The 27,815-nt window shown below is 34.6% G+C and overlaps 1 protein-coding gene and 1 long non-coding RNA gene across 6 annotated transcripts in view; one reads left to right on the top strand and one right to left on the bottom strand.

Annotated features, from left to right (window-relative positions):
* LOC127066456 (nephrin-like) overlaps positions 1-27,815 on the top strand; it is a 268,358-nt gene that overhangs the window by 130,709 nt on the left and 109,834 nt on the right. The gene's annotated exons all lie outside the window — the stretch shown is intronic.
* Positions 18,054-27,815, bottom strand: part of LOC127066461 (uncharacterized) — an 11,289-nt gene continuing 1,527 nt past the window's right edge. The window contains exons 2-4 of one of the 2 annotated variants that reach the window (XR_007782403.1): positions 20,877-21,090; positions 20,682-20,798; positions 18,054-20,599 (exon numbers count right to left, since the gene is read on the bottom strand). This is a non-coding gene — a long non-coding RNA (uncharacterized LOC127066461). Of the gene's footprint in view, positions 20,600-20,681; positions 20,799-20,876; positions 21,091-23,013; positions 26,600-27,815 lie in introns of those variants that run through there. The other variant, XR_007782404.1, reaches the window with a different exon arrangement.

Below are 27,815 nucleotides of genomic sequence, written 5' to 3'. Positions count from 1 at the left end.
TGACGATATAGGATCGTACGGGGAGTATTTCGCAATGCTATGGCGGCCAACAAAGGGAAAACCCTTTTTCACTAATGAGCTACGAAACGCGGCAACGTCATAGAAATACTTTGAAAGGCGAGCTGCGCCGTCCGTTCTTTTGTTGCAACCCTCCTTCCCTCGCGCACCATTGCCATCAACACCGCTATCATCACCACCACCTCTACGCGTACTATCTTCTTCTTTACCCACCTTTTTTCTCCTCTCTATCTCATCCCTTCTTCAGTCGCGTTCTTATTTCGACCGCTACGACTTCATTGGAACTCCTCCGTCTAGCACCGTTCGCGGTAAAAGACTTCTTTGGGAATTATTTACCTTCGGAATGTTTAAAGATTGTTTACCTTCAAGTTGTTGCGCTATTTTATCGAAGAATCTTAAAAAAAAGACACTCTGGCAAACATACAATGAATTGTTTTCATTCGTATGAAAAAAGATATTAATGGATAATGAAATCTCCACGATAAAAATATTATATACCGATATTTTAATCATCGTAAAGTTAATAACGGAAGTTTAAGTACCGATACTTCAATTTTCCGTATTGCGTTAACTTTACTACCGTCGATTTAAGTTTGATAGTATTACTTAAATAAAAGCGACTATTTTATTGAAGACAAAATGAGTGTATCGAAGGAACCGAAGGGTTGGCATAAGGATTGACCCAGCACTTAGTGAAATTTATCGTAAAAAAGAGTCCCTCGAGAGCTTGCAGCTTTCAGGCTCTCTTCTCGAGTCCTTCGCATGGAACGATTCGCCAATACTAATTCTCGAATGAAAAAGGATGAATAGGAGAATCGTTTCGCACTTTAAAAAAGAGATTGAAGTCCTCACCTGACTTAAGGAGAACTTTACTTGAGAAACTCTAATCTTTTCTTTCGCATTACATATCTTTCTTATTTTTTCAAAGGATCGTCTTTCTATCTTTTGTAAAAGCTAAAATCCAAATAATAATAGGACGTAAACTAAGAATACGCAAAAAGTGTGATTTATCGTTATCATTTCTTTTTCTTCTTTTCGATGCAATTTTTTTTTTGCACTATGTATACTTACTTTTATTAAAGTAACATATCTTAACATTTTTTATAAAATTTCTAATATTAACAATTTGGGTTTTTAGTCAAATTAAATTTATTCTTACATTGATGATTATTCATTTTTTCACGAAACTGCAGAAACGGATAATATAATTTCGATAAATGTAGGAGAGATTGGAAATGTTATTGTAAAAAGTATATATATATATATATATATATATATATATATATATATATATATATACATGCAAGGATAGAAGTCGGTCAGTCGGGCTACATTTTGGAATGAAATCGATATACCGTGGCTCTGATCCAGATGTGCCAATGACCGAAGATAACTCGTAACCGTATTGGTTTTTTTATCTGTTTATCTGATTTTATTCTCAGATAACCTTTGATTAATACATTCATGCGATTTAATATTACATTTAACTTATCAAGTGTAAATTTAATATCCACACTTGATAAATTTATCACGATATCCTCGGCGTCATAAATAAAATCCTTGCATTCAATACGATTATTTATTTAGAATTAGAATATTTTTTTTAATACAATTCAAAATTTTATAAACTAACTATGTCAGCTATTGCTTGATATGATATATTTGTGATGCTTATTCTCTAGATAGAAAACAAGGGAAAATGAAACAAAGGGAAATCAAAGAAATCGAGTCAACTTTCCAAATTTGAAATAGTACACGAATAAAAATCTTGTTCGTTTGAAACTATACCGATCAGTGATTTAAAAGCAGCGCATATAAAAAAAAAAAAGAGAGAAAAATTGAAGAAAACGAAAAATTCGATGATGCGAATCAGGTTCAACGATCCTGTAACAATTCTGAATCGACGATGAGGTTGCCGAATTTCGTGATTTCAGAGTGCACGTCCATGAGGCTACATCATGAATATGTAAAGCGTTTGTACGGCGGCACGTTGGTGTACCTTCAGAATTCTCCCTACTCTTTGTCTCTCCCCTTCTCTCTCTCTCTCTCTCTTTATCCATCTATCTATCCCTCTCTTTATCTACGTCTCTGCATAACCCCTTTTCGTCTGCGTAACTTAAACTTTTCATCATCACTGAACGTTCTTCATATATTATATCGTCTTACGTAAATACATTACTAAGATAAAAATAATAATAACGATCAACCTTGAGAAACTCTTTCTCTTCACTTCATTTTCCTTCGATGTGAAGATACTTTTAAAAATATATAAAAAGATGTCTTATAAAATACTTTGTTAGAATATGTTAAAAGTATAATTTAAAATGCATTATTCTTAATCTTACAGCTTATTTTGTTACGAGTGCATATATTCGTTTAAAGTGCATTTAAACATGGAAAAGAAATGTAAATAAAATCCATAGACTATAAAGTTTTTTAATAGCAAAAAAAATGAGAAAAAGAATACAAAAATATAAAAACATACTTATTTATATAATATTTATAATATTTATATATTTAGATGAACAAACAATATATTTAGATATTAGATAATATTTATGTGTGACATCTTTACAATTCAAAGTTTTTTGCCGAAATGATTCATCTTTCAAAAACCTGAGCAGCTGATCTTCTTATATTATTCATGGTACTTAATTATTTTATATATTTATATAAAATATATTAATATATATTTTTTTATTATTGCACGTAATTATTATAAATAATATTTTTTCTCTTTGTTCAGTTAATAGTTAGAGATAATATGTTTGAAAAACGGACTCCATTGATTCGAATCGAATGAATAAAATTTCAATCTACCGATTTTCAATTCATAGTTTTATATTCGGGTTAAAGTTTGTATATTTTCGAAGATCTCAAAATGATTGCGTACGTGACCCTGAATGAATGAAGTTTGCTCGGATGACCTGAATTTGCTTAAGTAAGGAATTACATTTATCAAAGAGGGTAGAAGAAATTCACACACCGTATAATATTGTTTGTATACTTTAAATAAATTCAAAGCTTATGATTTCTACAATATTAGTTTTTCTTTGTTACAAACAGTTGTTGCAACAGTGAGAAAGAAGTAAGAAAAGAAGAATACGACAAATATCAAATTGTTCTAATTAAATGAAATTTATTACAACGAAAAATGCTTTCCTTGTATTAAAAAAGTTTTATTTAAAGTCGATTGGAAGATTTCACGAATAGACCTTTTCTCGACAGAAAAACGACGAAACGAAAGTGTATTTTCGAAGTGGCGTCCATTACGTTCCAACGTTGTCTGCCGAAGGATAAACTACCTTTTCCCTTAGCTCGAAGACTATATATAATACCCGGATCTCAGCACATTTGGTTCCTGGTGAAAGTTGCGACATAAATTTATCCTCCGCAGCTCGTAAGCTCAAAATCCAAACTTTTCCGACATCTTCCACACTTGCAACTTCTTTTTCAGTTTTACTTCTGTCTATTTTTGTTCCTCATTTTATTTCGGCTCGTTTGCACACGCATGCTTTTTCCAAAAAGCTTTCTTGCTCATTCCTTTTTCCTTTTTACGGACAAGTCTTTTACTTTTTTTTAGAAAGAAAGAGAGAGATGTCATTTCTTGAAAACAAATTTTGACCAAAACTTAAAAAATGACCAAAAACTTTTATCGTCTTCCATTTATTATTTTCTTTTCTACAAAAGAAAAAGAACATTTTTTCTTTCATCAATTTATTATTTTCGACTTAAGTAAAAATGTATAGGTATGTATGTATTATAAGTTCGTTGGTTTTTCCATTATATTAAAAATACGCTGTGATCAGATGATATAACTAAATAATCTGTAATTAACGCTTTTTATTTGTTATTATTAAATTTGAAAGTGGCATTGATGAAAAACTATCGAGTATGAGCATGAATCCTCAAGATCATTCTAGATTCTGATACACCAGAAGGTGGACTTCTTAGGTTCCATTATGAAAGATAACTCAAGTACACAATTGAAATCTAATTGTTGAGAAGAGCATCTTTATGCTTGTCGCGAAGAGTTCTTCGCATCGAGATATAGAGCGTACATACTATACATTGTTACTGCGAAAGCCGAAAACATAACTTTATTAGTGCACTCGCTGTTGCGTTAGTTAGTCTTAATAAGGTACTATCAAAGGGCCACTCCGATCCTTTAACAAAGGATGAAAGCATATTCGGAAGTTGTTAAACTACATGGGTATAGTGCAAAACTTGAAACTGACAATGTCGAGGACCATCGATTAAACTCGCAAGACGAATGTAATCGTTTCTTTGCGATTGAAATCGGAGATACGCAATTACAATGAATTCACAGTACCCTAAATGAGCATATGACCTTTTGACCTTCCTTCATTAACGTTACGTGGTTTGAAGCGGAACAGCGTGTCTCCTTTTGTCCGTTCAATCCTGCACCTATCAATTAACAGATGACAGGGCCGCTTGCCCGATTCCGTCGCTTCGGTGAAGACAACGATCAATGTATCGATTGATCCTCAGAGTTCTCTCCAAGTCCTCTATAATTGTTTATTAACTTGCATACAAATTTGTATTTTTAAGAATTTCAATTCTGGAAATGTAAAACGCGACGCTTACTATCTTTCTTTTGTGAAGGTTTCAAGGCATTCGAAAAAATATGTGCTCGTAAAGCGGACAGTTCACGAGACGAGTTTATGTTCCGTACGTCTTACGAAAGACGAAACGTGTGTCGAGCATTAAAACCGCTCGTGTTTGTAGCTACGTTAGCGCGAAATAGACCGGATGGACTGTCGAAGAAAGAAGTACGCATTGTCCGTAGTGTTTGTTGTTAGCAAAGAGTTTTCTTCGTGAAGTATACTTCTTCGAAAAAAGGTACCAGCAACGTAGAATTGAAACAATAATAAGGACCCTATCCAAATTAATGTCCTTCTCTGTTACTAATTAAGGTACATTAAATATTATGTACGACAACAAAAAATTACGATAAATCGTGAAAAATATTTTCACTTGTACCTATCGTCTATTCTTCGAAAGGGAAATCGTTATATAAAAAGAAAAAAGAAAAAAAGAAAATAAATAAAAACGAAAAAATAGCGGAGTTCGTGCAAAGGGGCCCAACGTTATCGTAGTTGGAGGATGTATTCCTATTTCCTGTATCGAAACAGCTTGAAATATTCATGAGCTCTGACCCGAGTATCGTTTACCTCTAGTCGGATTGCGAAATTTTAAACCGCTCCACGCTGGAGTCTCTGTTACCTCCCTCCGGCTATTCTCGATGGTAGGTGGTCGTGGTGGAGACGGCGGCAACGGCGGCTTTATCCTTCCCATCCTCCTGCGATGTCCTTCAACCCCGGTGGAATACCAACTTCCCATCAGTGACCAGAGGCACTCGGCACCATTCCAACGCGTGCGTAAGTGCACGTTACACCAGGAATCCGGTTTATGTGATGCGTATGTTGCTACGTTGCACGCTGTCATAGCGAAGATCCTCCCCTTTCTCTCTTTCTCTCTCCCTCTCTTTCTCTTTCCCATTCCCTCTTTCTGTCTCTCTCTCTCTCTCTCTCTCTCTCTGTTACTCTCTACATATGGTAAACTACCATGTCCACACGTAGGAAGCTGCTCTTCGACAGATTCCGTCCGCAGAGCGATATGTATTCAGCCTCATTTTGCATCTATCGAAAGCTCGAGGTCACGTAATTCCGAGATTTACTATTGAATTTCATTACAGACCGATGTTCGATCGAATTTGCCACCTACGACGATCTTCGCTCGCTAGGTAATAGCATTGGAACGTATGTGAGAGAGGCAACATGCAAATTTAGATTGAATGGTAATTGTAGAGACAATAAAAAATTGATAATTATAGTTATCCACATTGATATATAAGCGATTAAATTGAAGATTGTGTGTTTAGATTAGACGTGAAGTGAAGCATGGAAAAAATAATTGAACAATGGTCGTATGGAACAATAAACTTTTTTTTGTTAAAATTTATTTTTGTTTAGGAGATTTTCTTCCTACTATATATCTACGAGCCTTATTACATAAAAGGTTGTTAAACTCACAATTATTTGAAAAGAAATTCTTCTTTGTCTTTCCTTCTTACCCTTTCCACTGCAAGCGCTGCTAATGCTTCCATATACGTAGTTTTCCTCTATCCGTTCGGTAACGTCGTACGCGTACTTCGTGCATCGTGGCAACGGTAATTTCGTTTAATGTAATATTTAACAAGCATCGACTTCACTCCATTCTGTCTTTACACAATACTGCTGTTATTGTCCGTATGTCATTCAACGAACTGTACGTTCAACTCTGTCATACTTCATCCAACATTGCATGGACATGATGAAATATTTTAGTTATAACCACATCTTTCATTCATTCTTTATTCATAAGAGTACGACGAATGGACAAAGATAAAACAGAAAAGAAGATTTACTATAATCGAAAAGGTCAAATCGATCAAATATTTAGACTGTTTGTTGGATTTTAAAAAAAAACTTCAATAAAGAGCATCATAAATCGAGACGCTCATAACGTCTCAAAATATAGCACAACGAAAGAACTCGAAAAATTAGAAAGTAAAGATGAAAACTGACATATAGTCGACTCGTACAGTCGACATATACGTGTATGTATATGAAAAGCAAACGGATAAAGAGAAAGAAGAACGGTAGGACCGGAAGAAAAACGTGAAATAGAAGGGAAACAAAACGATGATGAACGAGCGCGAGGTAGGACAGTTCCAAGTCACAAAAACGTGGAAGAAACGAATGGAAGAAACGAATGTCCGAAACGAGTGGCACGAGGCGAGCGTGATGTAAACCCGTCCGCCTGAATAATTGAGACGAGGTTGTACGGTACATTAAATGTGAACGAATGTACATACATACGTATGTACATAGTATCTACAAGTCCGGTCCATGCATATTGTCTATCGACTTTTGTCTGGAAAATGACAGAAAGAGGAGAACATAAAGTGTGTGAGTGTATATATTTTGTTGAAATATATATATATATATATATATATATATATATATATATATTTGAAAAGAAGTAATATATTTATTCTATCAGGACTCTCTCCCTCTCTCTCCCTCTTTCTCTTTCCCCTTCTTTCTTTGCTAGGGTATAAACTATTATATAATCCATTTATAAATTTAAGATAATTATACATCTTATATCATAATATACATATATTTATCATGATATAAATATATCAATCAACGTTCAAGTATATTAAGAAATAGTCATCAATGAACAAAACAAGAAAAAGAAAAGAAAGAAGGAAAAGAGAGAACGAATGAGAAAACAAGATTATTTTTGTCATCATCGCTGTATGCATAGAAATCGCCATAATACATAATGTACCTATAAGCGATCAATATTATTTTTCCGCGAGTACTATATCACGAAGGAAATTACAAGACCGCTTCAATAAGTAATAAATAACGCCATGAACAAAGTGGTGGTAGGTGCGGGAGGTAAGTCTGCCAAGGTGTAATGCGAGCTACTCCCTCTCCCTTTCTCTCTCTCTCTCTCTTCCTCCTTTTCGCACTCCTTCCATTTCTTGTTTCGCCTACCTTCTCACGCTTATCCCACAACTTCCTTCTCCCCCTCTGTATCCCTCTTTCGCTTCTCCTTGTGTTCTCCCTTGTATTGTTAGCACGATGATACATTGGATTCACCAACGTTCGCGAAGCAGTCCTCCGAGATAGTGATACTCGCGTGCATAAACGTACACGCACACGTTCTCGCGGGACACACGAAAGCGGAGAGAAAGGAGAATAGAATAAGAGAGAGAGAGAGAGAGAGAGAAAGAGAGAGAGTAGAATGGAGAACCGTCCTTCTCGACGGAGTCTTTCACGCTCTTGAATTTTCCTCCAGAGGCAAAAGCTCAATCTTTGTCCTTCGTCCTCTACTACGTCCTGTCTCTACTCTTCTATCCACCTCCAGCTTGCTCCTTCACATCTTTTTCCTTCTTCTTCAGTACGCTTTCATCCCCTCCCTTATCTCTCTAACATTTTCGTCGGCTTTCACTGTCGAGCCTCGGAGCACGGAGTAGCTTAATAAAATTTCGACTGTGCTGCCGAGTAATCGAAGCGGAGCTAACGTAGCATGCAAATAACATTAGGGATTATGATCGTGAGCAAATTCGTTATAATATGGCGACGTGGTGAAGGAGGAAAAGCGTCGATTATCTTTCGCGATTTAATGCCTCGGTGCCTTCACGAATTCCGCTTTCTTTGGACTGAACGAAAGAGGACGAGAAAAGAGAGGCAGAAAATCGAAGGTAGTTTATCGCGGAGTTTAAATTTTATCCCGGTGATTTATCGCGAAAATTCAGACGAGCACTACCACCGAGATTCAACTTTGTACTTCCACATCGTTCTTGTTTTCCACGGTAAGCAAGTGAATATAACCAGCTAGCAAGAGGATACTATCCGAGAATATCCGAAGACGGCTAGGTACCGCTTTCGTGCCTCGCAAAATCTTCTCCCCTCCTTTCTCACTTTTTCTCTCTTCCTCTCTCTCTCTCTCTCTCTCTGTCGACAAGCTCCGTTCAGCATAACCTACCGTGAGCTATTTTCCTCTTTCCTTTTCTCCACCTTCATCCTTTGAAAACTTTTCTACTCGTCGTTCTCGAAACTTTCAAATCACTGCCCCTGTACCTGGAGCTCTTTAAAAATTCACCCTTCGCGGCCAAGAAGGATCGCGCTTCGTAAACGCGCGTGCTAGGAGAAATCGACGATGAAACGAAAGAGATGAAAGAATCGGCGGAAGAAGTAAAATGGTAATCGAAGACCCAATTCGTAATTTGTAATTGAAATAGCAGGGCCACCACTTGAAGTAAAGTCGTCTCGATATGAATAAACTGATAGGAAGCCTCAATTATTAAAGTAATTAATATTTCTTCGAAAAAATTAAATTAGATGAAATATAATATAAAACTGATCTAAGAAGGAATAAATTTTTATTGTTTTGTCGAATCATGAAAATTTTTTATGAATATTATCGATTTAATATTTTTATAGCTAACCCAATGTATAAAAAAAAAATCAATAAAAATTTATCGAAATATATAAGAGTAGATCTATATTTTTTTTATTCTATTTCTATTTATTTCACACGCGTAATGAATTTATTTCCTTATTCCAATATCAATATTATGAACATATGTACAATATTGTGATTACAGAAATTCAGAAATGTGATTTTTATGTAGATCTATTATATTTTAAATATTATTAATTTTAATGATTAGGTTCACAAATGTTATGATAATAATATTATATGTGTTACATTTATTGTAAGTAAAGAACTTTAAAAAATTGTTAAACTCTATTAATCTTTTAAAATGTTCATTACTATTAACATACATTAATCGTTCCCTTTGGATTTATTCACAAAATGAAAAATCATTGAGTTAAATTTTGCGAAAAAAATATTAGAAATGTATCATTTATACATTATTGAAATGAATTGTTAAATAATCATACTCTTTAATTTTTCCGATACGTTATACTGTTCTGCACAAGCGCGACGATGTCGATTTTTTTAAAGAAATAATTTATTCATAGTTGAATGAAATCGTTCGTACTACTTGTGAAAATATTAAATTGTCGCCATAGACAACGAATCTAGATATTACCGACAAGGATAGTACATGATATCACCGAAGCACAAATTGAGTCTGGAAATAGTTCGCGTTCGATATAGGACGATCTCGATCGATTATCTATAAGCTCGGTTGGCTTTAACTTTCGAAAAAATGTCGACCCTTTCTATCACGTCCCCATGTTTTTGTTGCCTTTCTCATTTGTTTCTGTATTCATTCGTTTTTCTCTTATATTTTTCCTTCTTTGTTTTTATATTTTTGATGCATACGCTGTCTCTCTCTCTCTCTCTCTCTCTCTCTCTCTCTCTCTCTCTCTCTTATAATTTCTCCTTAACAATCGCTTTGATCTTAATGATTCACATTATTTACTTAAGATTTAGATTTTGAATTAATAATTTTTTATTAAACTTTATTTTTTCGTCTCGAACATTCACATCACTAAATTATTTTTTATACAAAAAATTCATCGACATATACAATGAACTTTCAGTCTTATAAGAAATAAAAGACTAAGAAAATAGAGGTTTAGAAATTAAAACAAAACTGTTTTCAAAAAGCGTTTTAAAGTATTGTGTCTTTATAGATCTCTCAGAGCTCTGCATAATTCGATTCTCGATTTAATTTGGTTTTCTACTTACAAACAACCCTATCGTCACTTTTTCAATTTTATATACTGCAATGGTAGGGAAAATTTAATTAGACTCAGAAACATACGACTTTTAAATGACACCGATGGCAAAGTCGCCTGTTCTTTTTTTTTTTTAATATACGATCTTATGAAGTTAATCGCGAATTCGTTTTTAGACGCTCATTAGGAAAATTTCGTGATTTTTCATGCATTCAAATGGACTTTTTCTCTATATATTGATTTGGTTTTGAGCTTTTTCCATGTTTCGCAAAGTTAAAACTTTTTCATTGGCATTAAAGGTACTTTAACTCGCTTTTACAAATCTAAAGTTGTAAAAGTATGATTTTGGAAAAAGCTCTGTATGAAATCAAAAAACAAACCATTCGATAAATGCAATAAAAACAGAAAGAAAGGTCCGTTTTATTCGCATCTTGTTTTTCATCGGAAAACAAGTTTCGATAGTTAACACGTCATTAGACACAGAGTAAACAAATTAATTACTTAAAAATCTAATTGTTTTTATTCGTAAAATTGAAGAATATTTCTACTATGAATATTATATAAAGTATGCGTGAAAATTGTCAAATATAGAGAAGTCATGTAAGGAATTCGTTGTAGAAAGTAGAACTGGAATTAGAAAGAATCAGGTGCAGAGACAGACGCGACAGTGCGACAGTGATAAAGCCGGCATTTAGTCAAACGAAAGGTTCTGGGATGGTCAGTGAATTGCCAAAGAGTCAGAGTCTAGTTTAAAGGGGAAATCGATCGCGCTTCTATCCAACGAACCAGTCGACGAACCACCCGACGAACCATCCGACGAACCTCCCGACGAACCATCCGACGGACATCCCAATGGCGGATCTCACTGTCCTTTGGTTCGAGCGTAATGACGCCTGAAGCGGAGTTTAATCGTGGATTAAGTAGGATGGCTATTCGAACCGGTATTTCGATTCAACGAAAAAAAAGTAGATGGTAAAGTAGATAGAATCGAAGGAAAGATGTCATCACTATCTTTTTTTATTTTTTTAAGGAAGTTCACTGACATGATCCGTTTCGCAAGCTCAAAGAGAAAATTGATCAAATTCGAAACAGAATTTGTCAAATCCTTTCGGTATATCTAGATATATCAGCTTTTTATGAATACAAATGGAATACGTGAATCTGTAACGCGATATCCGTTCTAGTATGGCGATTACTTTATTTCATTCGGATATAGAATCTTTGAAGGAGCAATGTCATAACTTTTGGGCAGAAAAAAAACATTTTTTCTCATTTCTTTCTCTCTCTCTCTCTCTTTCTTTCTGACAAACTTGTATTATTTATAAGATTGAACTTTCCTTTGTCTGATAGAACGCATTTTGAAGATTAAATTAAAAATTTTTTCCATCCGAAATTCTATTGAAAAGCTTTTTTATAAACAATTTGTTCTATGAAAAATACCCAACAAACAGATATTAGCGTAAAAAATTTTATACTCACGATAATTACTACGGTAATCAATTAACATAGAAATAATATTCTGATATAAGAGTAATATATATATGAATTGCTTTCGATCAAGATTTTTGAAATTTTCTTTCTACTCAAAATGACGAACTATTACGTTTTTTTAATTACATTACTTTTGCAATAACGAGGACGTCAAATAAATCTAATTATTGAATGAAAATCTTGACAACGAATTTATATTTTTCGATATGAATAATCGAATTTCATTAAAAAGAAATATGTTATTTTATTGAAACTAAATTTAATATAAGTAATTATATTTTTTATGACATTTATCGTTGGATATTTCACATATTTTTAAATGTTACTTTAAAGCTTCGACATTCGTATTAATTTGAAATTTAATCAAGAATTTCGATTCATATCGACATCGACGGTGTATATATAATCTTTAATTATTCGATTTTTTACCTTCATAGTCGAGAATCATCTTATTAGTTCACGGTTTTAAGTTCGATATAATATGCAATGTTTACGGTAGAAAAACATTGAAATCAAATAGAAATTATTTTATCAAAATTCAAATTTTAAATCCGAAACAAAGAAATTTTCTCTCTTTCTCGCTCTCTCTCTCTCTCTTTTACTTTTTAATAAACGATTCTTAATAATCTATAATAAATTTGAATTATTCTATATCGATTTGATTTTTTATCGAGGAAGATATTACTTCATTCAGAAATATAATGACTTTATTGTCGTTAGAGAGGAACGATGAAGAATACAAGGTAAAGAAAGAGGAAAGAAAGAACTTTTCTTTTATCGACGAGCGTGCTTTCATTCTCTCTCTCTCTCTCTCTTTCTCTCTTCTTCTTCTTCTTCTCTCATTCGAGAAGAAATCTACCTACCGTAAAATCGGCGTCCAAGTTATTTCATGGGAGAATGATCGTCTCCGTAATAATCCATTCCTTCGGCTGATGCAACAGAAATCCATTAATACGTTGGTCTTTTAAGGTTGGTTTAAGGACCCACGCGGCATTTAACGTGTTAAACGAAAAATTGGATTTCAAATGAACGGAGTTTCTTGTCACGTTCATAACTTCTCTTACGGATCTTTCCATATATTTTGTTCTTATTTTAGTAGAAAGATCAAACGTGAGAGAACGAAGAAAAGAGGAAGAGGCGAAGAAAAAAACTCTACAGTCTACCGCGTACAAATTACTCTACTTTTCCTTGGTAAATCGAGGGCGAACTCAAAATACGTTGCATAATATCTCCCGGCATATTCCTCGTTGGTCGACATTATTCTCTGCTACCTCGATGAAGCGCACTGACTTTTAATATTGGATTTTTGTGTCGTCTACACGAGAATATGCCCATAAACGAGCAAGTTGCGTATCCCTCGCGATATGACGTAAAGAAAAATAAAATGGAAAGAGACAAAAGAAATAGAATTATACAACGGCGTGATTATTTTATTGTCATGAACTTATCGATCGATAAATTCGAGTTCGAGACAACCTATTTTATACTTCTTCTCCCGCCTTTCTCTCTCTCTCTCTCTTTCTCTCTTTCGTTCTCTCTCTTTCTCTCGATTTTTAAAGTAGTAATATTAAAACGGTTTAAAAAAGTTGGTCGGAGGATTTTATTTTCAAAGGAAAATGCAGGAAACGAGAAAATAGACCAACGAATGTCGAGTTGAAAAGAATTCTTAATTAGAGAAGTCTTAATTACAGAATCTTTCGGCTATTAAGTGACTATTTTTAATCAACGACGAGTTTGATATAAAATATATAACAATCTTTTTCAACTTAATTCAAATTTAGTGTGCGAGTGAACGTACCTTTATTATACACTTAATATTAATTTTACATTTCTCGCAAACATTACAATACCAAACGACAACAAAATGAGACAGATATTTGAGTTTATAATATGTTGTACTTTATTACTGCTACAACAAACTATTTTTTCTCGGTAATTGATACGCTTCATATAGAAAGTTTTAAAGACTTTAAACTAGACTAAAAAGTCAAAAATTTTATTGGATCAGTCTTTTGAAAGTTATTTAACTCGTAGTTAATAATATCATCAAACGAGCTCAAAAAACATTTTTCATATTTAAACATTTGCTTTACAAATTTTGCTTGACAAATTGATCTAGATAACTAATTTAAAATATGTAAAAATAATAAGCAGAACAAATAGTTACGTTCCGCGTTGGTTTAATTTGAAATTATGATTAGTTATATAATATAGAGCTTTATGCACTCAGATGTATGACTAAAATTCTAGATTTTCCGTTTCATTTTAGATAGAGAATCGCGTGCAAACATATATAAAACTTAAAACATCGAGAAGCATGTATATACGATGCCGATGGCTCTACTTGTTCCGTTATACTTCAATATACGATGGTCGCATGCGTGTGTAATCTGTCACAGGGAAAGTCTGCGCGAATCTTCACGAGGCCGCGTGTATATACACGTGCGAAACTCGCACGCAAGCTCGCACGTGTTATTTACCGATCGAATCTCTCCGTCTATACTTCCTGGACTTGTACCAGCTCTTGCATAAATTTTCTTCGTCTGCTTTTGCGTAGATAATCGAACTCACAACGGACAATGCAATTCCGATCGGAACAAAGGAAAAAAGAAAGCTCTCTGAATAACAATGAATAAAATGTCAAAAAGATATAGTTACAATGTTTCTTTAAAAATATTTTAAAAATAACTTTTTGAAGGAGCAAAAGAAGTAAATTTGTAAATTTAAAAAAAATTTTAGCTCTAATGCATCCGACTCTAATTTACAGATCTGGACGTATACGGCTGGTTATTACTAGTTGGCAAATACAAGTACACGATGAATTCCAGTCATTATCTTTCGTATCCATCCCCCGCGTCGTCTCATCCAAGAACTTCTTAAATTTTACAAAGTATCAACAGACTGACGGACAGGTGGACGGACGAATGGGTGACATCAAATGCCTTTCATTCGCTCGCTCTCTCTCTCTCTCTCTCTCTCGTTTTCGCTTGTCTGTAAGGTTTATTTTCCCCCTTTTTTCCTACTGAAAGCTCTTCTCGAATCTTGGCTGAAAAACACGGTAGATTCAAAGTCGAGGCGTTGTCATCACTGTTCTCAACGGCATAACGATCTTTCTTCGTTTTTTTTCTTTTCTCTCTTCGTCGCTACGTTCCCCCTCCCCTCTCTCTTTCTCTCTCTCTCTCTCTCCATCCTCCTCTCACGTTCGCGGGCTCGTTCGTTCCTCTCAACTCTCGCCTTCCTTCAACCTCCTTCTTCTTATTTCTCATTCTGAAGTTCGAGCCGAGTGCCCTGGCGTTTTGCGTGTCCCGGCAATTATCCCTTGCGCTCGTTAATCTCTACCACCCCCAACCCACTCTGTCACCCTCTTTCGCTACCTAACCTCTTCATCTCTCTCTTTCTCTCTCTCTTTCTTTCTCGCTCCTCATCACCACTCTCATACGGCTTAAATGCACGCGCGTTCTGTCAACCTCGTTGTCTCACGTAAGAGCACTCCACGATACTTTTCTCTCTGTCCTCTCCTTTCCTACCTCCCCCCTCCCCTTTCGTACACTTCGATCCGACAAAAGAAAGCGTTAAGAACCCGTAGATGGTGTTTCCTCTAACCTGTGACTCATTCGTTCAAAAGAAAATTTTTAAAACGAACGCCTTTAACTTATATATAAATTATGTAGATTAAATTCCGATGTGAATGTTGATATAAAGATTTAAAACTCCCTTAACATTTCAATGTTCGTTCTTTCAAAAAATTATCTGTTATAAAGAGAGATCACAGACGAATTTCTTCCATCAAGTACGACTATCAAATTTAACAGAATGTTTCCCTCACAAATTCAAAGTTATCCGGGCTCGTAAGAGGAAAGATTCAAGCACTCGACAAATTTAAGACATTTTTACCACACTTCTATAATTTTGGATCTTAAACGTCCATTGAAGTCGTACATGCCCTCGGTCTCAAGCCCTCCTACGACCAGGAGCTTTATTGTGGAGCTTTAAAGCTCGCGTGCTCTGTAATCTTGAGCAGTAGAGGCTATATAATACAGCAATTGCCAGCTCGTTCAAACGGCCGACTCTCGCTGAGGGCGAATCATTTTTCTGCTACTTTCGCGGCAAAAGAACTTCCAGGCCCAGATTGAATCGCGATTTCCCGAGGTAAAAGCAGACGTTCCGTTACAGGACTCACGTACTCTCACAACTTTACGCTGTTTATATCGTTATCACAAACGAGAATTACTAGCATCTCTGGTAAACTTTAATCTAAGAAAATAAGGATCGATCATTAGAAATGACCACGTTCATTGTTCCCTTGAGAAATAAATCAAACCTTTGCACGTATTTACGTAACTTCAATAATCTAATTCTGGCTGAAAAAGAAGAATAAATTTGATCGTTAAATTATATTGGAAACTACGTTTTCGCGTAACAGCTGTTACAGAAAGCGGTAGAAACGTGATGATAGCACGATTATCAAACGATCTTTCAAGATAGTAGAACCTTCGCAATCAATCTTATCAAAGAAGGGAAAATGTCTCGACAGTCCGTCCGTTACTCTTCGTTCCTTCGAGGCATCATCTTTCTGTTTCCCATATCTGGCACCACACCCCCGATCTCTTTTCCTTTCCCTCAACTGCTTGGCGTAGCATCGTCAATGCGATTTCATCGTGACAGCGATCGTTTCCGTCCTGCCCCTTCGAGATCCTGTTTTGCACACGTAGCACGTTTCCTCCGCCCACCAAACCACGCCACTTTATACATTTTTCGTATCGCTTCGGTTTCGCATCGTTTCTCCCTCTCTCCCTCTTTCCCTCTTTTTCTCTCTCACTGTTTCTCTTTACTATCGTACTGACCACGAAATCTCATGTCTCCTTTTAAATCTGCCCTCGGTGATATATTGTACCTATCAATAATAGTCCGTTATTTTAGAAAAGAACAATCACGAAAGCTCGAGTCACGTTTCTTTTTCGAAATTCAACTTCGTTAACTATTCCCTCAACGTTTTCAAACTGTTATCGTCCAGGTCAACGGCATCTCGGACAATTTTAATAACTAGTCTAAGCTATCGAATAAACGTTCCGTCTACGTGTCCCCTTTAATTAGAAATTAAGAGTTTTAATCAGGAAACTTAGTGAGCCGAGTCGGCTCATATTTTCGCACCGGTTTTCGGCAACCTCCATTCCCGCAATATTATCACCACCGGCGCAGCCAGAGAACCCGCCTTGTACCGGCTAACGTAGCCGCATCGTTCATCGCAAGCGACCTCATATCGTTTTAACTTGCCAACTAATTTTATGAAAATTCCCTTGGCTCTTCATATCATCCGATCGTCACTGTACATGCTCGAATCCTCCCCTCTCTCTCTAGACAATGTTATCGTATATTTCCCTGATACTCGAAAAAGTTCTATTAAATCCTTTGGAGGTGTTCGTTATTACATACGTCGACACCAGCAAAGAAAGACTACGCTGGTACTGTTCCAGTAAAAACTATCGGAAAATCTTTGATATACGAGAAAAACTGATTCAACCTTACGATCAAACCGTATCACGCGTATAACACGATATTACGCTTTATTAAAGTTATGTAATTTTCATAGATATTTACATTCTCTCTAAGTTTCTTAACGTTTCTCACTCACGATAAATTGCCATATTTTTTCATATGAGATTAATTATGATGAAAAATAAAATGAATCGCGGAAGAAAAACTGACGGTTGAAACGCGAAAGTCGATAAAATTCGTAGCAAAGAGACCGTCGTATACGAAGTACGTGTCCGGTAAAATGCGTTCGTTCGATATTTATTTACTCGAATACTTTCTTGCAGGTCATGAAATCTCGAACGCTACTTCTCCTTCCTGACGTAACTTAATACTCTTGTGCACGGAATAAAGCAGTAAATTATGGCATTTGGGACATTTATGGGTCCGTTGTTCCACCGGTAACGATCAGCCGCCTTTAAAGTATTTCGTGACGTATATTACCTGCGTATTTGTATCTACTTACAATTAGTCAATCCGTTCTCATCGCTTGAGAATCGCCTTTGTGATTTAACTTTTTAAACGGCATTTAATATATTTTTACTGATTATCAAATTACATTCGCGTTTAATTTTAACGGAAATAGACGACGCGTGGAAAAATGATAAAAAAATAAATGCGACGTTTCCTTGTCAAACTCTGACATAAATTTCTGCTTTCATAAAGAAAGAAGAGATTCCACGGTATCGCTTAAAAAAGGAAACAGAAGAAAGTAAAGAAAAAAAAAAACAGAATAAGCATAGAATGCGGAAAGAAATGGCGGAGATATTAGAAAAAAATATTTAAAAGGTAATATTTAAACGTAGCCGCGTTCATTAAAATTTCAAACTTACGAAAGAATGAGTTATTACTTTCAGACAATTATACATACTATATGTCTGACAAGAACGACCATTCCTACTAATACGACCACTTAATGCTTTGCCGTACTAGAGAAAAGTTTTAAATCGTAGGTGACTTTGGTACTCTCTATGATAGCATACCTTTGCCATTGCCAAGTGAACCGTGTACGCCAGCATTTTCGAATAAAGTTTTATACCTTTCTTCTCTTTCTCTCTCTCTCTCTTTCTATTCCTTTCTCTCTTTCTCTTACACTCTCCATTCATCTGGTATACATTAGTCGCCTTTTCTTCTGTACTACGTAGTTTGAATGTATAAATGTATGAACATATAAATCCTTACACGTAAGAAATTATCGAAATAAAATATTAAATTAGCTCCAGAAAATAAATCACAAACGTCTGCTTTATTTTAATCAATTTGTTATTAATAACTAATTTGACAGATTATTAGTACATAATATTAGTTATCATTAACTTATAGTTATCCTTCGAAGTCGTTCGAACAATAGTACTTCTCGATTTCCAGGTAAAACGTTCTTTCAGAATAACACCTGTATTTTGTCTTTGCACTTTTCTCTTTTGTTTTCTTTATTTTTCTCTTCTTCTCGTTCTTTCTCTCTATTGAGATCCTCCGTGGAACTGAAAAAGCCTTCCAATGTTCCCACGCAAGTTACTTACGAATACCGAGCAAAGAATGCATACGATAGATGAACGAACTTCGTAGAAAAGTTTGGCAATGTTACTCGACTAGACAAGTGGTTCTTTCTTTGAGAAAGTTATACCCGATTGAAATATATTTTTTTTCTCGTCTATATAGAAACCATCTCAAAACATTGATATTGGCTTTAAGTATAGAAAAAGAATTTGTAGAAACAAATAAATATTGCTTTCTATGATTTATACCGGTTTCAAGATGAATTAATTTAGCGAAATTATGATGATCCGATATAATGATCTATTATAAATAATTTACACTCGATGAAATATAAAATAAAAAAACAATCGGTTTTTATAGTATTCTTGTTGAAATCTGTAAGAAAGATGAAGGATAATTTTATGAATCAACTTATATAAAATCAAGCTCACATTATTGGCCGAAACATACCACCCTCTAATACACGGAAATCTTTACAAAAATCAATTAATAAAATTCATTTTACAATTAGTAAAACAAACCTTCCTTTCGATTGTAAAATACAGTAACGAGATCGTTAGATATATTTACATCATTCGATAGAAATATCTCGATTAATCAAACACATCACGTATTGTGCAAAACTTGATATAGATTTTATTTCTCAATAATAATATTGTAATAAAAAAATATGATATACGTTAATTACAAACAATTTTAACTCGAGCATAGATCACTCGAACGTAATCAAAGGTGTCATCGGAATAAGAATAAGAGAGAAACTCTAGTAAGGGCTGGTTGTTGATCGAAGGGTGTCTTCCTCGAAGCAAGTATCATCGGAATAAAACACGATGACGCGTGTAAACGTGAAAAGAAAGGGAGTGCTTTGCGTTCGAGGAACTACGTTGCGAGCCCTTTTTAATAATTCATTGAGCTACCTTCGTCCCATTGCGTAGGCATGTTTCTACACATAGAAGGAAGAATAGCACGCGGATGCGAAAACTCTCAGACGCGTTCTCCCTCTTACCTAGAAAATTTATGAGCCCTAAGTTCTTCGCATCGTTGCCTTTTTCTGCTGTCCATTTCTTCTTATATTTGCATATTTTCAAGAACATAAAAAATTTCTATGTTTTTCCTAACTATATCTTTGAATAGTTATCTAGGTGCATTCGATTATTTGAAAATCACTATCGATGAAGATAGAGCACCAAAGGAAAAGTATTGCGACATGTTGATCATAGAAAAGCTTGAATATTTTTATGTGCAAAGGGATACTCGCAAAGCGAACTAACTATTGAAGCGCTCTCGGTCCGTTTTCCATTCTGGCCCTTTTTTTACCCGTTAGTCGCCTCTGATTTTGGTCGTTTTACTTTATCTCTTCCTTTCTCTCTCTCTCTCTCTCTCTCTCTCTCTCTCTATCTTTCTGGAGATCTTTGGTGTTGAACTATGGATGGACATTGAGCTTCTACCATCGTTAATGAACTCTATTGAAACGAACCATCCAACAGATAGTAATTAGCGTTTTCTCTCTCTTTCTCTCTCTCCCTTGCTCTCTCTTGCTCTGATGCAACTACTTGTCGTTTATATTTTTTTTCCTTCTCAAGCTCACACTTTTCTTCCTCTTTGCAATTCGATAAAGAAGTCGCAATTACATTTCTGACGTACGCACAATATAACACAACAGAATGACCGATAGATGATACGACTCAGAACGGTCATAATTCGACGTGATTATTGTTTGATAAACACGTTTAAAGAGAAACAGTCAATCATTTCATACATCAATCTCTAATCTATCGGTCAATTTCACGAAGAGCCAAGTTAATCAAACATGAATCTAATACCTATACAAAATTAATTCAAACTGATATTCGCTTGTACGAACAAATTGAATTTTGTGATGTAATAATAGAGCAATGAACGAACCATTTCTGTCTTTTTGTCGGCCACACACCTTGTCCGTCCCCTTTATTCTTGATCTGTTTCTCTTTGTAGTCTGACAAGACTATATTACGTTCGCTATTATAGTAGGTATATTACCTGCTGGAATTCAGAGAAAATTATCATTAGTATCGCGCTCGCAGACGCGTCGTTAAACTATACGCCGGCAGGTTCGCTTACCATTTTGAAATTATTCTCTCCCTTCTCCCGTTCCCAACCTCGTCACGCCTTTCATCTCGTCCGTCCAAATTTTATTGTACGCGCGTACTTCGTACAAGAAAACGACATTATATATAATAGTATAGTGCGCATACTTCTTTCCCATTAAATCGTCCGAGTATAATATAAAATAGATCGTTGCGACTGTTTGTTCACCGTTGAAAGTAGGACCTCACTAAATAGCCACTCATTGGTTGATATATAATTTATTACAAATATTTAATATCGATCAAATACTGGCGCAAAATGCACCAAACAAATTTATCTAGAATTTCGAATATACAGGAAACATCAAAGTTCTAAACTAATATGTATATTACATTTTTATACGTTTTCATTCATCTCACTAAGTTTGATTAATTTCAATATTTCAAAGTGAATATATTCCTGCAAAATATATACCGTACATTATAAAATCATATCATAGACGTATATTTGTACTTATTGATCAAGAAAAAAATATTGAAATTTTATATCTATATAAATAAATAGAACTTTATCCAGTATTTTTTTACATTGACATTTACAACTCAATATTATAATATAATGTTCGATATTCGCTAATGGAATAATAATGTCGAGATAAAATACATGAATAAAAAAGAAAAATGAATGTAATTAATAAAAGTTCTAATTATATATACATACATACATACATACATACATATATATATATATATATATATATATATATATATATATATATGAAGAATATACGTAATGCACGTGGTCCTTTTAGGCAAGATCCTTTTAAATAATAAACGCGAAAGGGAGCAATAAAGAATCCAGTGGTCATCAGATGGTAACTGTAGGCTTCAAAGCGACACGCTTTTGAAAGATATCGAGGGACAGGCGAACTCAAAGAACTCTCGTTAGTGAAAAATCATGATCTTGCATGTACACGCAGACCGAGCAGAGAGCAGGTGCATTCGATATGATGTATCGCTATAGAAGCGCTATTTATACGGCTTTAAGTGGTAATTAAATGGAGATGGAGCTAGCCGCGTTAATACGTTCGAAATCGATACTCAATGCATGCCTATAATTCCTTAATATTTGATATACCATGTTATTATTGTTAATACATTGAACAATAAATCAAAACGATTATATGATAAAAAAAATTTACAAAAAGAAACTGCGATTATCTTTTACGAAATCGTTTTGCATCGTTTCTCAAATCACTGTGGATTAAATCACAGTATTTAAAGTATTTAATTGCATCATACAAATCGTTATATTAATTACATTCGTCGGCTGATATTTAAATAAATGCGAGAAAAATATTTCACTCCGTTCTCGTCGCGCGCGAAAATCCAATTTCGCTAATTGCCCGATTATTCTGCTGTTCTACTTTTCAAATGAACAAGTGCGTTTACAAAAACGCGTGAATTAACGGTAGATCTGTCACTAAGCAAAATCTGTCGTTAGCAAAAATAACTTATTATAAAATATAGTTTTATAAAAATTGTGTTTTCAATCGATATTAGCGATCGGAAGGCTTTGATAACTTTTATTATTTACAAAAGAATTTGTTTATATATATATATATATATATATATATATATCTACATTTTATATAAGCCTATCGCTCTGTTATTAATTACCTACTTACCGCAATTATTAATTATCATCATTAGTTTCACAAATATACCTATTCAATGGAATATAAATATTTAAGCGTTTATTAATATTTTATTAATATATTTATTTAATGTAATTATATATCCAAGATATGTCGTATTAATAAATAATTCCGTCATGATATGTCTATAAACTAAAATATCTATTCTTTATTTAGTTGAGAAATTTTGGGATTATGATTTTAAAGTGAAATTCCAAAAGGAATATTATTTGAAAATACAAAGCGCAAAACGAGAAGGTTATAACAGCACGTAATTCACATACAAATCCAATTATTGTAACGGGCAGCTAAAGCCTTCCAGCTTTACGCTTTGAAATAAGTTACATCTTCCGATTCTGATTCAAGGGAATAGGTTCCTCCGTTAAGCTTTAATAGGTCATTTCAACGAATTCACATATCTCCAGTTTTCGAAAATTTCAAGGAACAATTCTATGGAATTTAGGTAGGTACATACATATGCGTATGCATATATACATATCTATTGTATATGGATATATAGTTAAAGATAGACACGTATTTGTTTAAGATACATTTATCAATCTACGATAAAGGGAATAAAATATTAGAGTTTTCTAAGTAGGATGCTGAAATATTATATAATAATACAGAATTATTATCATTTATAACGTTATACGAAAATTTTATGAATTTGAATATCGTTTTATATAAACATTGGATATCTAAAATAAAGCTCGAAATAGAAAAGAAGACATATTTTCGTGGCGATTTAATATTTTGCTCAAACGAGTCCCCGTTTCTTCGTTTCTGACCGAGTAGAGCTTTTTGGAAGTCGCTCGCAAACTTGACATGCATGCACACGTACACAACTATTTCGTACAAAAAGACAGACGCATTCGCGTACAGCTGTGTATAAACGACGGAACGTCTACGGCAGCCAAAGCCGCGAGCGTTTTAATTTACTCTTCCGCAAGGCCATGTTCCTACTAACGTCAGGTTTTTTTTTAAAGTGTATATATCCGTATGTTTCTGCGTGTACCTTTTCATTGGAGCGAATGTGCGAGATTATAATGGTCGGAAGCACTAAAGAAAATTAAGTAGTTATTTTGTCTTTACGATGATAATAACGGACATCTTTCTTTACCTATCTCTAAAAAGTAACTTATTAATTAAAAAACATGCATCATGATCAAAAATGGAAGAAATAAAAAAAATATGAATTTGTAAAGAGGGACTGACACGAATGAGATTATATAGATGAAACTCGATAGAACGAAGCGTATCTCGTAGTAACTATTTGATAAGCTATCAAATTTTTTGCTTATTTTTTAAGTCTTGCGTTACCATAACAGATTGAATAATTAAAATAGCCAAATAATTATGCACGGTGAAATCAATTACGGAGTTAATTGCTACTTGAGTTCATTATACTACATACGCACGCATGCACACGCAACCCAGACGAATTATTCATCGCGTAAAAATATATGATCCATGATAATGCATTATTGATCGTTCGATAAAAACTATCAAATTAGAAATAATTCAATAAGCTTATTTTAGAATAGGTATAATTATTATTTTAGATATCGAGCCATGTTTGTTCGTCGTCGCTTGGTGTGCCATTGGGTGATAACGCTTTATCGACGGACTCGAGTAATTAACGACTATCCGCTCTGTGGCTCGGACTTTTGTAGATGGTTATTTCGTGCGGTCTATCTACATCTTTAGAACGTTACGACCTTTACGACCATGGTATCGTTAGCTATCCCGTAAATCAAAGTCCCGACAGGTAGCATCGTCTAAGAAAGTAAACGTAGTCTTGTTAAACGAAAGAAAAAGTTGAGGCGAGGAAGTCCCTTATCTTTACCTCTTAAAGCGAATCAAGAAATTACTGCTTTATGAAAGACAAACAAAAGAAGTTGTACAAAAAATATGGATATGAGAATTCAAGTAAATAAATATACTCGGCTAAATCAAATTAGTATTTATCGGAATAAGGAATATGTTAAACATTTCTTTCGTTTTTAAAGTAGTTACAAACTATACCGAAAACTTGTTAACAGAGTTTTCGAAACTGTTTATTTATTTTCTTAATTGCAAATACTCCTATATTTAAAGAATGTTACATTAAGAGACACGACGAATTTATAATACATTGTATTAAAATTGATTTAATGTTAATCAAATCGTTAAAATCAAAGTATGAGTATTGCGTTTGTAAAAAAAATATGTTATACATCCATACACATATATATGCACAAAGAGATGTTATAAACGTATAATAGTTAACGAGCAAATCGATAAATCTACTAATCCAATTTTACCGACAACTTAATAAGACAGTCGACACGAACAGGAAGCTGTCTTTTTCCTTTGGTCTTTATCGGTCTTCAGAAAATTGTCCTCCATCGTTCGATACATTAATCTTTCCTGTGTCAACGTCTGGTATACAACTTTAAAGGAACTAACGATCCTCTTGCTTTCAACACAATACCCTACGTGTTTCATAATAACGAACGCCGCAAGCTGTGAACGGTTGTGCATAAATTCGTTATCAACCGATTAACCGTAACAATGAACTACATCTAAGTAAAGTGAAATATCGGTAATGATATCAGAAATTATTATAATTTTTTTTTTGTCGAAGGTAAAAGAAAGTAAAAGAAATAAATAATTTAAGACAATGTCAGATATAATTACAGATATATTTTTTGCTAGAAGTATGCATACATATAAAAGGAAAGGTCGAATGATTAGAAAAATATTTCGTATTGAGAAGAGAGAGAGAGAGAGAGAGGAAGAGAAAGAGTTCGGCCATAATATATTCAACGACTGATCAAGGCGACTTTAAGTTTTTAAAATCGCCATAAGTAACGTTAGATAAGAACGCGTGAAGTTCCTAACGATATTCCAGAACAACGACCGAGAAGGCGAATAAAGCTGAGGAGTGGAAAGTAAAGGTAAGAAGGAGAAAGAAAGGAGAAGAAGAGAAAAGAGCTTCAACTTTTTGCAAATGGACCAAGTTCTCGCGAATTGCCCGAGATCGTTTTAACAAATAATACGAAAGCGTACTTCCAAGTTTCGTTGGAGCGAGTATTAAAGGAGATAACGTTTGGTGTCGAACGTACTCTAAGCATCTAAAAATTGTTGGTTCTTTTTTTTCTTTCCTTCGTTTTTTGCTTTTTCGTTCATTTTTTTTCTTTTTTTATTAAACGCGTATCCTCTTACAAAAAGGATTACCCAGCACGAAACTATTTACCGATTTAAACATCCTATAAATCTTCCCTTCTAGTTCAACGGAGATTTTACTTAAGGACCGTGCGCCCTCTGCTCCCTCAAAATTTATCGCTTTATTTAAAACCTTGCACGGCCGAATACCCTGGGCCACTAGGAACGCGCTCAGTTTTGCACCTTTCTAACTATTTACCGTCTTCTTGCACGCCAAGGCCTACAAAAGAACTACCCACCGTCGCCCGCGTTATTATTTCGGTCAGACCGATGCTTTTCGATACACGAAGGAGCTATTACTGTCGATATAACGAACCTATTAAGAGCGATGATAACACGATAAAAAATTACTATTTTTAGAAGAGTACTCATGTAAATTCATCCTTTCGTTAAAGATTCAAATCCTCGAAACTGATTTACCCGTACGATAATTTCATAAATATTTACGAGCTTTTCGATGGTGAATCGAATCGGAGCGACCAGTTTTATTTTAGCAACTATCGAACATTCTATTATTCTTGTGGAAAACGCAAAATGTATATGAAGTTTTGTATGATTACATTATATTTGTATAATTATTGAAATGATGGCATCATAAACAAGAGCAAATTATTTTAAAGATGCATTATGCATTTATCCTTTACTTTCGCTTTGATTCTTGAACTGTAGAAATTTATGAATGAACTAGTTACAATATCTTAATTATTAACAACTCACATACACAAGAAACACTCTACATGCTCTTTTAGCCTGTTGAAGAACGAAACTTTGTAGCGCAATTAACGCCATTTACGTTGGAGATGGTTCCAAATTGGTGGTACACAGTCGTAATTGCGGGAACGTTAATTACCTATGCGGAAACCAGCACGGTTAGAAAATCGAATAATACGCTAGCCGTTGTTCGTGGCAACACCGAATTGAGAATCTTTACGAGTTCCTAGGTGATAGTAAAAATTGTCGTTGTCTCCTAATCCATCCGTACTCATTCAACGAGTACGAATGAAAGGAGCGGTGTCATAAAATCGGGCCCGAGGCAGCGGATTTGGGCCTCGTGCCAATCCTTGCACGAATCCTTCTTCATATCGGAGGGGAATTGCTTTTTAACGGTTGCATGCTATGGTCGAGAAAGAGATTGGTCGAATCTTCATCTTGCTCGCATATGCGAATCATTAAGCTAGACGGTCGTAATTTTGACAACATCGTAGAATATTAAACGCGTTGTTCGTAACGATTCCGTAGTTTCAATTCATATTCGTAATATCGAAGAATTTAACTCGACTCGAAATCATCGTTTATTGCTTCTATGTAACCGAGAGCACGATTTCCGATGGCATAAAAAAAAAAAAATTACGAAAAATAAAGATTCGAGAATTGCTGATCTTATACGTGCGTTATTGATGGCGGTCGTTTGGTCCTGGTGATGTCATTCTTTATTAGGAAAAAAAATGTAGGTTTAAAAAGATCGATCATAAACAGGCACGCACAAATGGACGAATTTTCAGTTGACTATAATAATCTTAGCACATAAACCGATATCCGTAGATAGCCGCATAGTGTATACGTTTTCGTTCGGTACGCCAGCTAGCGATAGAAAGACTTATATTTCAGTATCGTCATTAAATGAACAGCGAATGGATTCTTTCGATTGTCTCGCGTCATTCGGCTTTTTACTACCCTTGCTTAACGATCTCCCCTATTGGGCGTAGATAGAGATACCAACTCCATCGACAGCGACAGCTTTTCGCTCGGATAATTCGTTATTTCATCGCTCCGTCTTTCGCTTCCGCACAGCTAGCCTTTTCTTTTATCGTATTACGAAAAGAGCCCGATATAGCGATATTAAAGGAGGACTCTCTCGGTAATAAAAATTCAGCCGGGACAATCTTTTTCCGAGCAAAGTCTCGAGAATTAAAGAAACGTTTTACCAACTTGCTAAAGTTTATGAAAATAGTTTTACGAAAAAAAGTTGAAAATTTCTCGAAACTTGAAAGGAAAAAGATAGAATTCAAACTGGTCTTTATACAAAATTGAGAATACGTTATATCGTTAGTCGGATTACATTTCAA

This window comes from Vespula vulgaris, chromosome 9 (genome assembly GCF_905475345.1).
Source record: "Vespula vulgaris chromosome 9, iyVesVulg1.1, whole genome shotgun sequence".
In the NCBI taxonomy this organism is placed as follows: Eukaryota; Metazoa; Arthropoda; class Insecta; order Hymenoptera; family Vespidae; genus Vespula; species Vespula vulgaris.
The sequence above is the reverse complement of the archived record's forward strand: the minus strand, read 5'-3'. Positions and strand labels throughout refer to the sequence as shown.